Source organism: Phocoena phocoena, chromosome 5 (genome assembly GCF_963924675.1).
Source record: "Phocoena phocoena chromosome 5, mPhoPho1.1, whole genome shotgun sequence".
Taxonomy (NCBI): Eukaryota; Metazoa; Chordata; class Mammalia; order Artiodactyla; family Phocoenidae; genus Phocoena; species Phocoena phocoena.
This window is the reverse complement of record NC_089223.1, coordinates 42,901,633-42,919,330: the sequence shown is the minus strand read 5'-3', so window position 1 is coordinate 42,919,330 and position 17,698 is coordinate 42,901,633.

Genomic DNA, 17,698 nt, shown 5'->3' with positions numbered 1-17,698 from the left:
ATCTGGGAAATATCATATCATCTGTCCTTGAGCTGGTGTACTCACTCTCTTTGTTACCTAGATATTTAACCACCAAGTTCTGAGGTCTGTCATCTGTCCTTGAGCTGGTGTACTCACTCTCTTTGTTGCCTAGATATTTAACCACCAAGTTCTGAGGTCTGTCATCTGTCCTTGAGCTGGTGTACTCACTCTCTTTGTTGCCTAGATATTTAACCACCAAGTTCTGAGGTCTGTGGTGTTTACTGTTCTAAGAACACTCCCCACTCCTCCACTCCCCAGCTTTCTAAGAACTGCAACTTCTACCAAAATAAAATCTAACTGTTAATTAAAACTACTCTATTAAGCTTGTTTTTAAAGACTTCTCCTTTGATTGTCATATCAAAATTTACTTAGGGGGAGACGAAGGAAGGGATATTTTGCAAAAGTTTGGTTTCAGCAACACTCATGTTAGCTAAGGTGATAGAGATAAGTCGAAATCAAAGAGCCCTATTACATTTACAGGTAAGTCTGAATTAAACTTAGATTTTAAGGTGAATATTAACTTGGTATACGATCTGTAAAAGATACATAATTAGGGGCTTCCCTGGTGGCGCAGTGGTTGAGAGTCCGCCTGCCGATGCAGGGGACGTGGGTTCGTGACCCGGTCCGGGAAGATCCCACATGCTGCGGAGCAGCTGGGTCCGTGAGCCATGGCCGCTGCGCCTCCGAGTCCGGAGCCTGTGCTCCGCAACGGGAGAGGCCACAACAGTGAGAGGCCCGCGTACCGCAAAAAAAAAAAACAAAAAAAAACAAGAAAGATACATAATTAGGATATTGATGACTCTGCCACATACATCTGGGTGAATGATGTGCCCCATAATATTCTGGGTTTTTTTCCAAAATGCCAAAGAGAAAACTCGGTGGTGGGAGAGGGAGAGCGAGGGAAAATGAGAGAGTATGTTAGAGGTTAATATACATTTTCAGAAAACAAGATTTCTTAAAAACTTACATTTCTATAGAATAATAGATTAATGCAGATCCAAAGATCAATAGAAATCAAATGATATGAATGTGCTATGTAAGCAATTAACTATTATGCAAATATAAGGATTATTATTATTACATTATTATTATTATTTTCTTTTTTTTTTTGAGGTACGCGGGCCTCTCACTGTTGTGGCCTCTCCCGTTGCGGAGCACAGGCTCCAGACGCGCAGGCTCAGCGGCCATGGCTCACGGGCCCAGCCGCTCCGCGGCACGTGAGATCTTCCCAGATCGGGTCACGAACCCGCGTCCCCTGCATCGGCAGGCGGACTCTCAACCACTGCGCCACCAGGGAAGCCCCTAAGGATTATTTTTAAGGAGGTTATTTCTGAAGCACAGCTTGAAACAGTAAAGTGATCTCTTAAAAAGGCAGTCTATTTCATTTATGAACAGCTCTCACTCCTAGAAAAATTACACCAAGCCAAAAGCTAATTTCACTTATGCTAGTTCTATGTTCTAGAGTGATACAAAATAGCCCAATCTCATTAGCAAATCTTCTAAAACAATTGAAGATGTAAGTGTAAATTCCAGAATATCTATGTTTCTGTAAAAGTGAAAAATCAAGAGTTTTATGCATTGTGGAGGGGGTCTGTGGAGAGATATATAGCTTTTTGACAAGTAATCTGGCAATATTTACTCAAATAAAGATTGCTCATAACCTTTGACCCAGCTATCCCAGTTTTGGCAATCTATCCCACAGAAATAAAATCAAAGGTACATTTGAAAGTTTTGCATTCCAAGTAACTATGGTTAAAAAATACTGGAAACAAGTAACAGTGAAAGAATATATATTTATTGTATATGATTCTATGGAACATAGAGCAATTATTTAAGAGAATGAACTAGATTCATATGTACTGATCTAGTCTAAGAGGGCCACATTTGACATATTTTTATATGAGGGAAGCACAATCATGCATATTATATGGTCTCATTTCTTAAAACAAACAAAAAAAACAACCCAAATATATATATTTGGGGATATGTGTTTGAAATAGCACAGAAAAAGGCATGGAGGAACATACTACTAACCAACATTGATTATATTTTTAAAAAACACTCTTTGATATAAATCAAATGGCAAGATCTTTTTTGATCCACTTCCTAGAGTAATGAAAATAAAAATAAACAAATGGGACCTAATGAAACTTAAAATCTTTTGCACAGCAAAGAAAACCATAAATGAGATGAAAAGACAACCCTCAGAACGGGAGAAAATATTTGCAAACGAACCAACTGACAAGGAATTAATCTCCAAAATATACAAACAGCTCATGCAACTCAACATCAGAAAAACAGAAAATCCAATCAAAAAATGGGCAGAAGACCTAAATAGACATTTCTCCAAAGAAGACATACAGATGGCCAAGGAGCACATGAAAAGATGCTCAACATCACTATTAGAGAAATACAAATCAAAACTACAATGAGGTATCACCTCACACCGTTCAGAAAGGCCATCATCAAGAAAATCTAGAAACAATAAATGATGGAGAGGGTGTGGAGCAAAGGGAACCCTCTTGCACTGTTGGTGGGAATGTAAATTGATATAGCCAGTATAAAAAAACAGTATGGAGGTTCCTTAAAAGACTAAAAATAGAGCTACCACATGGCCCAGCAATTCCACTATTGGGCGTATACCTTGAGAAAATATAATTCAAAAAGATACATGCACCCCAGTGTTCATCGCAGCACTATTTACAATAGCCAGGACATGGAAGCAACCTAAATGTCCATGGACAGATGAATGGATAAAGAAGATGTGGTACATATATACAATGGAATATTACTCAGCCATAAACAGAATGAAATTGGGTCATTTATAGAGATGTGGATGTACCTAGAGTCTGTCATACAGAGTGTAGTAAATCAGAAAAAGAAAAACAAATATTGTATATTATTAACACATATTTGTGAAATCTAGAAAAGTGGTACAGATGAACCTATTGGCGGGCAGGAATTGAGATGCAATGTAGAGAGAGGATGTGTGGACATGGGTTGGGGGAAGGGGGAGTGGGATGGAATTGGGAGATTGGGATTGAGATATATACACTACCATATGTAAAATAGATAGCTAGTGGGAACATGCTGTATAGCACAGGGAGCTCAGCTCCATGTTCTGTGGTGACCTAGATGGGTGGGATGGAGGGATGGGAGGAAGATCCAAGAGGATCTGTATATATGTATACATATAGCTGATTCGCTTCATTGTACAGCAGAAACTAGCACAACACTGTAAAGTAACTATACCCTAATTTAAAAAAATATGTAGTTCCCTTTTATTTGAATGTTTGCATTCTTTTTAAAATTTAAACTAATATCTAAATATACAAAACATATTTTTAAAAGTAAATCTCAATCTATGCTATAACTATACATGAAATATACATGAAATTGAAGTTGCTTTTAGAATTTCTTCTGGTGTGGAAATTATACAGTGACAAATTTATCCCTAAGAGATGCTTGGTTTTCATGCATGAATCATTAAGATCCTGTTAATCATTGTTCAACTCTAATAGTTATGGCAATAAGGCCTCTGTTTTGTTCAAGTCCTCACTTTTATATTTCGATTGAAATTGGGAACACAACCAAGTAAATGCAGAAAAGTTATAACTCCAAAAAGAGGTATAGTCCTTCCAATTCTATTTTCTATGATAAACATTCTCTGATCATTCAATCAAATACTCATATTATCACATCTTTTATACTGTATTTTCTGTAACTTTCTGGTCCCGTTGTAAAATATGTCACACTGTTTTGGAAACAGTTTTCCATCTTTTTTTTTTTTTTTTTGTCCCTGACGCACGGCATGTGCAGATCTTAGTTCCCTGACCAGTGATGGAACATGTGCTCCCTGCAGTGGAAGCATGGAGTCTTCACCACTGGACCACCAGGGAAGTCCCATCCATATCTTTTCTAAAGTATCCCAATACTGCAATTGATTTTGAGAAGCCTTGTCTCAATAGAGATTTACATTGAGATTGCGGCAAACTAACAGTCCCAAGGTCTTTTACCTGTGTTGTACTTGTGAATGTTTTAACACAAACAATGTTAGATTCTCTGCCCCATCTATCTTGTACCTGAGATATTGATTTTTTTTAAGCCTACATGTAGGGCTTTATCATTATCCATTTTCACATTGACTGTGTTCACCATGTTAAAATTTTAAAAGGAACTAAATCGTACATACAGTGTGACTAAAACTATGTGAAAAATACACTACTTGTTAAAAGAAGTGAAAAAGAAAATAAACAGATCAGAATTATTGACTGCGAGTATGGTTAGGGGTTAGAATCATAAGTGATTTGTCCTCCCACCCCCTTCTGATAGCTTTCTAATTCTCTTTAATGATATTTCAATGAAAAGTTTTATTCTTTTAAATACTAAAATTAAAATAACCTTCATCTTGTTTGTTTGAACAAACTGCTATATATCTGACGATGACATAAGAAAAAGACCTTGGGAACATTTAATAGTGGAGAAGAAAGAGTGCCCAGTTGATAAGATCTTGGGTGCTGACGTGGTCTGTTTCCTGACTTAAAAGGACAAAAGGGAAAAGGGGAACTGTTGTTTAATGGGTATAAATTTTTAGTTTTGCAGGATGAAAAAGTTCTGGAAGTCTGTTTCACAACGATGTGACGGTACTTAACACTGCTGAACTAACACTACTTAAAAATGGTTAAGATGGTAAGTTTTATGTTATGTGTGTGTTTACAACAATTATAAAAAAGTGTGAAAAGAGCAAACTTCAATATTAGATATGATGGATGGGGAAGAATATGATCACTCAAAGCATTCTGGCTTGGAGAAACTTGGTAGAGGGTTATTGCATTAATGGAAGAAGTGAATATGTATGAAGAGGAGCAGTTTGGAGTGAAGATAATAATAGATGTGGTACTTTGCACCATCTCTCTTTTGCCCAAATATTTCATCCTTGCTGTAGTAAGCAGCTCCTTGTGTATCGCCAGGGTCCCATCTCAAACAGGAAATGTACCTCTCTACTTTTCTACCACAGGGCTTTATTCTAAGGTGACAGTACCCTCATCTAGCATGTAGATGCAGCCTGGAAGTGGGAGGAAGAGGAATCAATGGATAATTGCTCCAACTTCCCCATCCTTCTATGAGACAATTTTGAGCCAGTTTCTACAAGGTGCCCAGCATGTCCCCTGTGGGTCTGTGCCCCAGTTACTGATGCTGGAAACCAGTTCAATAATCTATCCTTTTTTTTGGCTCTCTCCTCATTTCTGCTTTCATTCTCTCATTTCTCTTGTCTGCTTCCTAGGATTATCTTCCAAATAAACTATCTACACCCAATCCTTGTCTCAGGCTCTGATCAAATCTAAGATAAAGATAATGAATGATATTTAGGACATGATAAAGTTTTAGGAGTCTTTGGGAGACACATTGAAGATGTCCATTAGAAAGTTAAAAATTAATTACTGGCATCGCAAAAATAGTCTTTCCATTGTCTTGATCCATTTTGCTCTTCACCCTTTCAAAATTTTTCTTTCTGCCCCTTATGTGCATTTATCATTGTTCTGTGCCCCTTCTCCTATTTTACTGTTGTTATTTATAAAGTCTGAGATCTTAAGAAAGTTTACTAAACAGAAAATTTGTTTAAAATGCCTCAACTTTTTCTTCCTCAAATGGATCATATGTGACTATATACAGGTCTAGCTTCTTTTCAGAGAATCTTTGGTCTCTCTTGAGTTTCTGGCCCTGGGACCACACTTAATTTATTCCTAAATCTAATTGCTCTAAATAAGGGCATGTTCCCTACCGTGTGCCTTTATTTCATCAAATGCAAAGCAGTGTCATTAAAAACAATGGGAAAGAACATAATAAAATATATTTTGATCATGCTTGGTCTTGTCAGTCTAAGAGAGGCTTAGTATTATAACAAAGTGAGTTTTATTTTCTTAAAAAAATATTTCTAGGAACTTGTTATGTCCATGTGTCATATCTTATTGGATGCACAGTGTCAGAAATGTGGTTAAAATCTGGAGAAATCCTGGATCTTTGGCACTTTTCCAAACGCTAAAAGAAATCCTTGCAATAATGAAAGCTGTTTGTGTCTGGGAAAAGTAAAAGTGTTCTGCTTGAATCAAAACTGTTGTTTCAGGGGGCTTCCCTGGTGGCGCAGTGGTTGAGAGTCTGCCTGCCGATGCAGGGGACACGGGTTCGTGCCCCGGTCCAGGAAGATCCCACATGCCGCGGAGCGGCTGGGCCTGTGCGTCTGGAGTGTGTGCTCCGCAACAGGAGAGGCCACAGCAGTGAGAGGCCCGCGTACTGCAAAAAAAAAAAAAAAAAAAAAAAACTGTTGTTTCAAAGAGAACAAAAAGTGAAGAGTTTGGAAGATGAAATTATGTTAATCCACTCTTGTAAGTACTCCTCGTGGCAAGGATGCTGTGATCATGTTTCCTTACCTTAATCCTTCTGCAAGCACAGTGATCCCCATCTCCTGGGATATCAACTTTCCCTCTATGCTTTGTTTCTCCTAGTTTTGTATATACTCTCTATTGTCTTTTTCAGAAGTAACTGTTTTCTACAATATTTATTGTCTTTATAAGGTTTAGAGAACTTGTTAGTTTGACAAGCTTAAAGAAAATTATTGGAAATTAGTATTTAAAAGACACTAATTCAAGAATTTTCATAAGAAAGAGTAACTTTAAACAAAAAAATATTTAAAAATCTAGAATAATCAAATATTGGTGATAAAAATGGTCAGAAATATCCTGATTCTTCTCCTAAGTTTGTATATAAGAAAATGAAGGTCCATGCAGTTTATATAATATGCAAAACCACACACCAATAATCAACCTTGCCAGGACTAAGCTATACTCTTTCCAACATTTAATGTAATTTAATTGGAATAAGCTGTAATGTGGTCTATAAAACCTGAAATAAGGTAGAGATAAGTGACTTTTTCTGTTGATCCTGTGTTTATAACATCTGTCTTTTTTTTTTTAAGACTCTTAGTGATTATCTAATCGAATTGCTTTTCAGATTTTACATGTTACTGTTGAGGAAAACCTGATGTATAGAGAAAATAAAGAAGTTGACAACCATATCATTAATCGATGGCAGAGACAGAACCAGAACCCATTGATGCATTCACTCATTCATTTTTCCACTCAGGCAACAAATATTTCCTGAGTGCATTCTCAGTTGCTGGCATCATGTGGATTCAACTGGTGACCAAAATAAACACAGTTCCCGCTGTAATAGAGTTCATGACCATGGAGACCATGGCTGGGCTGCTATAGATCCAATGATCACATGAGAAAGAGAACATGGGAATATTTAATTGTGGAGTAGCAAGAATTCCTCATTGATAGGATCTTGGCTGCTGGTGTGGCCTATTCCCCCCAGCCTAAAAGTATAAAAGGTGACAGAAAGATCGACAAGATGAAAAGACAGAGGGCTATGTACCAGATGAAGGGACAAGATAAAACCCCAGAAAAACAACTAAACGAAGTAGAGATAGGCAACTTTCCAGAAAAAGAATTCAGAATAATGATAGTGAAGATGATCCAGGACCTCGGAAAAAGAATGGAAACAAAGATCGAGAAGATGCAAGAAATGTGTAACAAAGACCTTGAAAAATTAAAGAACAAACACCTAGAAGAATTAAGGAACAAACAAACAGAGATGACAAAACAATAACTGAAATGAAAAATACACTAGAAGGAATCAATAGCAGAATAACTGAGGCAGAAGAACGGATAAGTGACCTGGAAGACAGAAGGGTGGAATTCACTGCCATGGAACAGAATAAAGGGAAAAGAATGAAAATAAGTGAAGACTGTCTAAGAGACCTGTGGGACAACATTAAACACAACAATATTCACATTATAGGGGTCCCAGAAGGAGAAGAGAGAGAGAAAGGAGTCGAGAAAATATTTGAAGAGGTTATAGACGAAAACTTCCCTAACATGGGAAGGGAAATAGCCACCCAAGTCTAGGAAGTGCAGAGTCCCAGGAGAATAAACCCAAGGAGAAACACACTGAGACACATAGTAATCAAATTGACAAAAATTAAAGACAAAGAAAAATTATTGAAGGCAACAAGGGAAAAATGACAAATAACATACAAGGGAACTTCCATAAGGTTAACAGCTGATTTTTCAACAGAAACTCTACAAGCCAGAAGGGAGTGGCATGATATACTTAAGGGGAAGAAAGCGGAGAACCTACAACCAAGATTACTCTACCTGGCAGGGATCTCATTCAGATTAGATGGATAAATCAAAAGCTTTACAGAGAAGCAAAAGCTAAGAGAACTCAGCGCCACCAAACCAGCTCTACAACTAATGCTAAAGGAACTTCTCTAAGTGGGAAACACAAGAGAAGAAAAGGACCTACAAAAACAAACCCAAAACAATTAAGAAAATGGTCATAGGAACATACATATCAATAATTACCTTAAACGTGAATTGATTAAATGCTCCAAGCAAAAGACACAGGCTTACTGAATGGATACAAAACCAGGACCCATATATATGCTGCCTACAAGAGACCCACTTCAGACCTAGGGATACATACAGACTGAAATTGAGGGGATAGAAAAAGATATTCTATGCAAATGGAAATCAAAAGGAAGCTGGAGTAGCAATTCTCATATCAGATAAAATAGACTTTAAAATAAAGAATGTTACAAGTAACAAGGAAGGACACTACATAATGATCAATGGATCAATCCAAGAAGAAGATATAGCAATTGTAAATCTATATGCACCCAACATAGGAGCACCTCAATACATAAGGCAACTGCTAACAGCTATAAAAGAGGAAATCAACAGTAACACAATAATAGTGGGGGACATTAACACCTCACTTACACCAATGGACAGATCATCTAAACAGAAAATTAATAAGGAAACACAAGCTTTAAATAACACAATAGACCAGATAGATTTAATTGATATTTATAGGATATTCCATCCAAAAACAAAAGATTACACTTTCTTCTCAAGTGTGCACAGAACATTCTCCAGGATAGATCACATCTTGGGTCACAAATCAAGCCTCAGTAAATTTAAGAAAACTGAGATCATATCAAGCACCTTTTCTGACCACAACAGTATTAGATTAGAAATCAATTACAGGGAAAAAAACGTAAAAAACACAAACACATGGAGGCTAAACAATATGTTACTAAATAACCAAGAGACCACTGAAGAAATCAAAAAATACCTAGAAACAAATTACAATGAAAACACGACGATCCAAAACCTATGGGACACAGCAAAAGCAGTTCTAAGAGGGAAGTTTATAGCAATACAAGCCTACCTCAAGAAACAAGAAAAATCTCAAATAGACAATCTAACCTTACACCTAAATGAACTAGAGAAAGAAGAACAAACAAAATCGAAAGTTAGTAGAAGGAAAGAAATCATAAAGATCAGAGAAGAAATCAATGAAGTAGAAACAAAGAAAACAATAGCAAAGATCAATAAAACTAAAATCTGGTTCTTCGAGAAGATATACAAAATTGATAAACCATTAGCCAGACTCATCAAGAAAAAGAGGGAGAGGACTCAAACCAATAAAATTAGAAATGAAAAAAGAGAAGTTACAACAGACACTGCAGAAATACAAAGCATCCTAAGAGACTACTACAAGCAACTCTATGCCAATAAAATGTACAACCTGGAAGAAATGGACAAATTCTTAGAAAGATATAACCTTCAAGACTGAACCAGGAAGAAACAGAAAATATGAACAGACTAATCACAAGTAATGAAATTTAAACTGTGATTTAAAATCTTCCAACAAACAAAAGTCCAGGACCAGATGGCTTCACAGGTGAATTCTATCAAATATTTAGAGAAGAGAGAATACCCATCCTTCTCAAACTTTTCCAAAAAATTGCAGAGGAAGGAACACTCCCAAACTCATTTTATGAGGCCACCATCCCCCTGATACCAAAACCAGACAAACATACTACAAAAAAAGAAAATTACAGACCAATATCACTGATGAATATAGATGCAAAAATCCTCAACACAATACTAGCAAACAGAATCCAACAACACATTAAAAAGATCATACACCACGATCAAGTGGGATTTATCTCAGGGATGCAAAGATTCTTCAATACATGCAAATCAATCAGTGTGATACAGCATATTAACAAATTGAAGAGTAAAAACTATATGATCATCTCAATAGATGCAGAAAAACCTTTTGACAAAATTCAACACCTGTTTATGATAAAAACTCTCCAGAAAGTGGGCACAGAGTAAACATACCTCAACATAATAAAGGCCATATATGACAAACCCACAGCAAACATCATTCTCAATGGTGAAAAACTGAGAGCATTTCCTCTAAGATCAGGAACAAAACAAAGATGTCCACTCTCGCCACTATTATTCAACATAGTTTTGGAAGTCCTAGCCATGGCAATCAGAGAAGAAAAATAAATAAAAGGAATACAAATTGGAAAAGAAGAAGTAAAATTCTCACTGTTTGAAGATCACATGGTATTATATGTAGAGAATCCTAAAGATGCCACCAGAAAACTACTAGAGCTAATCAATGAATTTGGTAAAGTTCCAGGATACAAAATTAAGGCACAGACATCTCTTGCATTCCAGTACACTGATGATAAAAAATCTGAAAGAGAAATTAAGGAAACACTCCCATTTACCACTGCAACAAAAATAATAAAATACCTAGGAATAAACCTACCTAGGGAGACAAAATACCTGTATGCAGAAAACTATAAGACACTGATGAAATAAATTAAAGATGATACCAACAGATGGAGAGATATACCATGTTCTTGGATTGGAAGAATCAATATTGTGAAAATGACTATACTACCCAAAGCAATCTACAGATTCAATGCAATCCCTATCAAATTACTAATGGCATTTTTTATAGAACTAGAACAAACAATCTTAAAATTTGTATGGAGACACAGAAGACCCTGAAATGCCAAAGCAGTCTTGAGTGAAAAATAAACAGAGCTGGAGGAATCAGACTCCCTAACTTCAGACTATACTACAAAGCTACAGTAATCAAGACAATATGGTACTGGCACAAAAACAGAAAGATAGATCAATGGAACAGGATAGAAAGCCCAGAGATAAACCCACGCACCTATGGTCAACTAATCTATGACAAAGGAAGCAAGGATATACAATGGAGAAAAGACAGTCTCTTCAAGAAGCGGTGCTGGGAAAACTGGGCAGCTACATGTAAAAGAATGAAATTAGAACATTCCCTAATACCATACACAAAAATAAACACAAAATGGATTAGAGACCTAAATGTAAGACTGGACACTATAAAACTCTTAGCAGAAAACATAGGAAGAACGCTCTTTGACATAAATCACAGCAAGATCTTTTTTGACCCACCTCCTAGAATAATGGAAAAAAAATAGTATAAAAGGCAGTAGGCTTATGGTTTTTTGTCTCCTTATACCTGGTCAGTTATTTAAAGGACTGAATAAACCAATGTGACACTTTGCACACTGTAGCGTGAAGAACTAAGGAGAGATGATCAGTCACAAGCACTCCCTTCTAAGATCTTTCTGTGTGTAAGCCATACTCTATATGGCTGCTTGTTCTGTAGTAAGACGAAGTGAAAGAAACCTTTGTTAGCATTTTGGTTGCCTTTCTTGCCAGTATTTGAACCTAGATCAACCTTTGTGGGCCAGCTTGGCTTAGAGCTGATTGTCCATTGAAAGTTACTGAAAAGTGTAGCTGACTATAGAGTCTAACCCTAGGAGGAGAGAGACTGGTGGTAGGTCTCATGCAATTTGTTGGTTGGAAACAAGTTCATACAAGGAAGCCCCCACATTTAACTTCATTTATGTACTTTATAAACCCTAATGCTGATTTTCAGCTGTACACATTGATCTTTACTTTCATACAGTTTTTACCCAACCATTAGAGAAAGGTTGGTATGGTATGGTCCCACTCCTGAGCATATATCTGGAGAAAACTATAATTCAAAAAGATGCATGCTCATTGCAGCACTGTTTACAATAACCAAGACATAGAAGCAACCTAAATGTCCATCGACAAATGAATGGATAAAGAAGATGTGGTATATATATAAATAAATAAATATCTATATCTATATCTATCTATATATATATACACACACACACAAACACACACACAATGGAATATTACTCAGCCATTAAAAAGAATGAAATATTGCTATTTGCAGCAAAATGGATGGACCTAGACATTATCACACTAAGTAAAGTAAGCTAGACAGAGAAAGACAAATATCATATAATGTCACTTACATGCAGAATCTAAAAACATGATACAAATGAATTTATTTACAAAACAGAAATAGACTCACAGATATAGAGAACACACTTATGGTTACCAAAGTGGAAGAGGGGGAAGGGATAAATTAGGAGTTTGGGATTAACATATACATACTACTATATATAAAATAGATAACTAATAAGAACCTGTTGTATAGCACAGGGAACTCTACTCAATGCTCTGTAATGGCCTATATGGGAAAATAATCTAAAAATTTAAAAAAAGAGTGGATATATGTATACATATAACGGATTCACTTCACTGTACACCTGAAATGAACACAACATTGTAAATCAACTATGCTCCAAGAAAAATTTAAAAATAAAAAAAATAAAATAGATAACCAACAAGGACCTACTATATAGCATAGGGAACTATACTCAATATCTTGCAATTACCTATGATGGAAAAGAATCTGAAAAATAATATATGCATACATATACATATGTATATATAATTGAATCATTTTGCTATACACCTGAAGCTAACACAACATTGTAAACTATACTTCAATTTTAAAAAATAAATGAAACAGATAAAAAAAGAATTTGATAGTATTAGGCTTGTTTTACCCTTGAGCCTGAAAAAATCGTTGAAGAAAATACCATTTTTGGAGAGACTAGCAGGACCAATTGTATTCTCAACTCCTTTTTCAGCTTACTTACGTGATGTGGGAGATGGACTTTGGTTAGTTATCCCATAAAAAGCTATGTAGAATAAAGCTGCATAGATACAATTGTGGCAAGTAAGAATACTTTATAAAGAATGGGATACATTGAAAAGACATCAAGGGAGGACCTAATCTAGATTTGGGGTGGGAGATGAGTCAGGGAAGGCACTTGAGAGGAAATAGCTTTTAAGCTGAGATCGTTTTTTTTTTTTTAAAAAGGAACAAAAGAGAAGAAATTAGTTAAGAAAAATTGTGGGAAGTGGAGGGCTTATTTCAGAAGACAGAAGCCCATGTACCTTTCTTCTAACATTTTCCCCCATTCTTTGTGTTTTCCATTTAAAGGACTGAATCTCTTACACTTTGTATTTATATTTTGTTACGTATATCTTAGGGCAAATTACAACCAAATGAAGGTCTTGATTGTGGCGATGGTTACATGTCTATGCATTTGTAAAACTGAGATCAGTACGCCAAAAAAGAATGAATTTTACTATATGTAAATTTTTAAAAGAAAGAAAAACAAAATAAACAAAATGGAAATAAAGTAGAGCATTGACTACTGTTGTCCAGTTGCTCCTTGGGCTTCATGTAAAGAAGCAGCAAGTAACACAGAAATATATGTGTGCTTCCTGGAAATTCTAATCTTACCCTGGACTGTTTGCACTTGTTTTTATTTGAGTGTTTTATTTTTCTAATACAGGAAGGACTCTTTAATATGCCTCTAATATGTGGACTGGCTAGGAAAATCCCTGCAAGAAGAATACTTTTTGTGACATATGGATGTGACAAATGGAGTGTCATTTGAAGGCTTTATTCTGGCATTACGTGGCAGGTGTCTTTGGTATCTAGAAAAGATATGCTACCTGCACTGGGAGAACACATGATATAGGTGCCTGAATATCATCACTCCAGAAATGGGAAGACATGAGTGATTATTATTCTATAGCCTGCAAAACTTTACTATTGTTGATAAATTGGAGGCCTATCACTTCGCTACATGTCACCTGATGACATTGTTTCTGATATTTATGACAAAGGAAATCCCTTGTGATTTTTACCCATCAGGATAAAGAGCATTTACTTTTCCTTTCATAGAACTGAAGAAATCTGACTTAGAAAAGGAAGGCTCATTTAGATGCATTTGTTAACTTGCATCAAAATGTGAAGCCCTCTCTCTTCCAACATTATTTCCCCCAAAATAAGTGAGTGGAAAAGAGGGATTGCATTTTGATGGTTAACAGTACTGAGGCACCCAACATGCCAGGAAAGGATAGTACTGCTTCTTTTATGTGCATTAGTTCCTTAGCTTTTACAACAATAATCAAAACAACACTTGGAGACAGAGGTTATCACCAGTTCCATTTTACCAGTGAGGAGAGTGAGGTTCAGAGAGGTTAAGAAAGTTGGTCCAGGTTGCAGAGCTAGGAGTATTATGTCTGTGCAGATGATTGAGTGTGTGTTTCATGTGCCAAGGTCAGGTGTGTTTGTGGAGAGGAGTAACGCTGCATAATTCATCCAATCAGCCTCTAATGCTCATGTTTAGGTGCTGATTTCCTCTTGTTGGGCCTGCATCTTGTTTCAATTCATATTAAGATCTCAGTACCGTACTTCCTGGTTCCCAGAATTTACATAGAAGTTAGTTTCCTGTGATTCCCTTTAAGAAGCTGTAACCAAAGTGTTCCCCAGATTTTGCTTTGTTAACAGTCCTGCTTTCAATGTCAATAGATTAGGCGTGAAACAACTGCAATGGAGAGTGCAAGAGTTTCCTACCTCTTTATTAATCAATGCAAAGGTAATTTTGTGTGTGTGTGTGTGTGTGTGTGGTACACGGGCCTCTCACTGTTGTGGCCTCTCCTGTTGCAGAGCACAGGCTCCGGACTCGCAGGCTGATCGGCCATGGCTCACGGGCCCATTCCCGGACCGGGGCACGAATCCGTGTCCCCTGCATCGACAGGTGGACTCTCAACCACTGCGCCACCAGGGAAGCCCGCAAACGTAATATTTTTCATAACAATTTCAAATGTTTCAAAACGCTTTACCTTGGTAACAAACCAACAGTGGTCTTTGCCGCTCAAATAGTTTATTTTTTATTCTTTTGTTTTCTTAAAACACATTGACCTTTAAAATTTTTAATCTTAGACATGCCCCCCTATTTTCCCTATGAGGCCTTGTTATAGTAAACCTACAGCCCTGTTGATCATCTTTCTCCGAACAAATCAAAACACATTACAGATAAACCTTAATGAAGTAAGAAGTCCTAAAATGCTTTTTAAAAAAAACTTTGAAAATTAATCATGTATAAAGAAAACTCTTAAAACTGACACGTTTGTGTCTCAGTTTTACTCATGGAGAAAATGCGGTGAAAACAGGTTAAAGTTTGTTCAAAGTGCTCTCCTCGGGCACCTCAGACACTGTGAGGTTATTCAAGGCAGTCTGTGGAAATTTTTTGTTTGATTTTAAGACAAGTAGCTTTCACTACCATGGCGTCAGTGTGTCTGCTACCAAGGTATTCCCATATGGAAATCTGACCAGAACTCCTTTTCTTTCAAAGGACAAGTTATATGGATAAATTCTCCTACTCTGCAAACTGCTGTACCTGCTAAAGGCCTTAGAGTCAGAAAAGACGACACACCAGTGACTCTTGCTGCTTTTAGAAGTACTAGCGGTATTAGGATCACTATTTGAAAAAGACAGTTGCAAATGCAGATTGGGCTTCTTTACTTTGATTATTTTCCTTTCCTTTAATTTTCCTCAAAATAAGGCCAATAAATCTCATTCATCTTATAATTCACAAATGTTCATTGTGATTGTCTTTCAGCTGCTGAAGTACCTATAGGGAATCACAATCTAACCTTGTAAGAAGTTGCTGGACCGAGCTCTTCTGTCACAAATTATGACACACCAGCGCATTAAATTTATCTATTTTACCGTCTACATTTCTCCAAAGGCAAGGTGAACCGATTAAAATATTTTTATACTCATACATTGTTAGATTTTTTGTATATTAAGGAAGTGCATTATTCTGACAAATTTAACATGAACAACTATAATTTTTATAATTATATAATTTTAATTATAAATTAAATTTGTGTCATAATTTCACATTTATAGTCACACCTGTGCTCCTATTTACTTCTCTAAACAAAGAACACCAAAACAGAAATTATTACCCCTATTTTTACAGAGAATGAAAATGAGACTCTAAGGTGTGAGTCACCACACAGTGACTGTGTGTGTGTTTATGTGTGGAGGTGAGCTGTGGAAATAGAATTCAGGTATATTGGTCCTCGTTAGGGATCTTTTCCACCATTGCCCCTGTTGTCTTTACAAAATGAACTGAGTTGTGAAGCACTCACTGCAGGCTTCCACTCTGGAATTTTAAAAAATCTGGATGCAGGAGGTTTGCTTTGTTTTGTTTGTCAAGTGTGGGTACCACAAAGAACCAGCTCCATTGCTATCACATAGTCCATCTCCATTTTCTGGCTCCAGATCTGTCTCTCTTCGTGTTGTCGTCATTACAGAATTCTTAGAGGAAGTAAGGTTTAAAGGATAACTGGTGTTTAGTATGTGTGTGTGACCCTCACTCCTTTCCTTACTTCTCTCTTCTCACATCTACCCACTCCAAATATAGGGTGGAGAGGAGTGGGTGGAGTTGTAAAGGAAACTTACAGTGAAAAAAAATTAGAAATAACAGCAGCATCTCTGAGGCAGTTTCTCTCATTCAAAAATTATAGGGTGGGTTTCCCTGGTGGTGCAGTGGTTGAGCGTCCGCCTGCCGATGCAGGGGGCGCGGGTTCGTGCCCCGGTCCGGGAGGATCTCGCGTGCCGCGGAGCAGCTGGGCCTGTGGGCCGTGGCCGCTGAGCCTGCGCGTCCGGGGCCTGTGCTCCGCGGCGGGAGGGGCCGCAACGGTGAGGGGCCCACGTGCCGCAAAATAAATAAATAAATAAATAAAAATTGTAGGGTGAAATAAAATATCTGAACTAGAATGCTGTTTCTCCTTGTTCTTATTCTACCTGAAGTCCCTGGAGGATAAACTGAGAAGTGGATGTTTTGGTAATGAACCCAAAATAATGTATCTCAAGCTGGGGAGCCGACTCTCAATCATCCAGTTTATTTATTCATTCAACAAATAATTATTGGCACCCACAATATATGTCAAGCATCATTCTAGGTGAATGATAAATATTTGCGAACAGAAGAAAGATCCTTACCATCGTGGAGCTTACATGCTAGCAGGGTGAAACAGACAATAAACAATAAATATAATAAGAAGTATATCCGGGGCTTCCCTGGTGGCGCAGTGGTTGAGAGTCCACCTGCCGATGCAGGGGACACGGGTTCGTTCCCCGGTCAGGGAAGATCCCACATGCCGCGGAGCAGCTGGGCCCGTGAGCCATGGCTGCTGAGCCTAAGCGTCCGGAGGCTGTGCTCTCCAACGGGAGAGGCCTGCATACCGCAAAAAAAAAAAAAAAAAGAAGTATATCCTATAGTATACTAGAAAGTGATAAGTACTTTGAGCACATTTGTAAGGGTATGGCTCCTAGAATCAGACTGAGTCTGAACCTCAGCTCTACCACTCCCTAGCTGTGTGACTTGGGTAAGTTACTTACCCTCTCTGTGCCCCAGTTTTCTTATGACTATAAAATAGACAAGACAATAGGGTCTACTCCATAGGTTGCTATGTGCATTTGATGAAATAATACC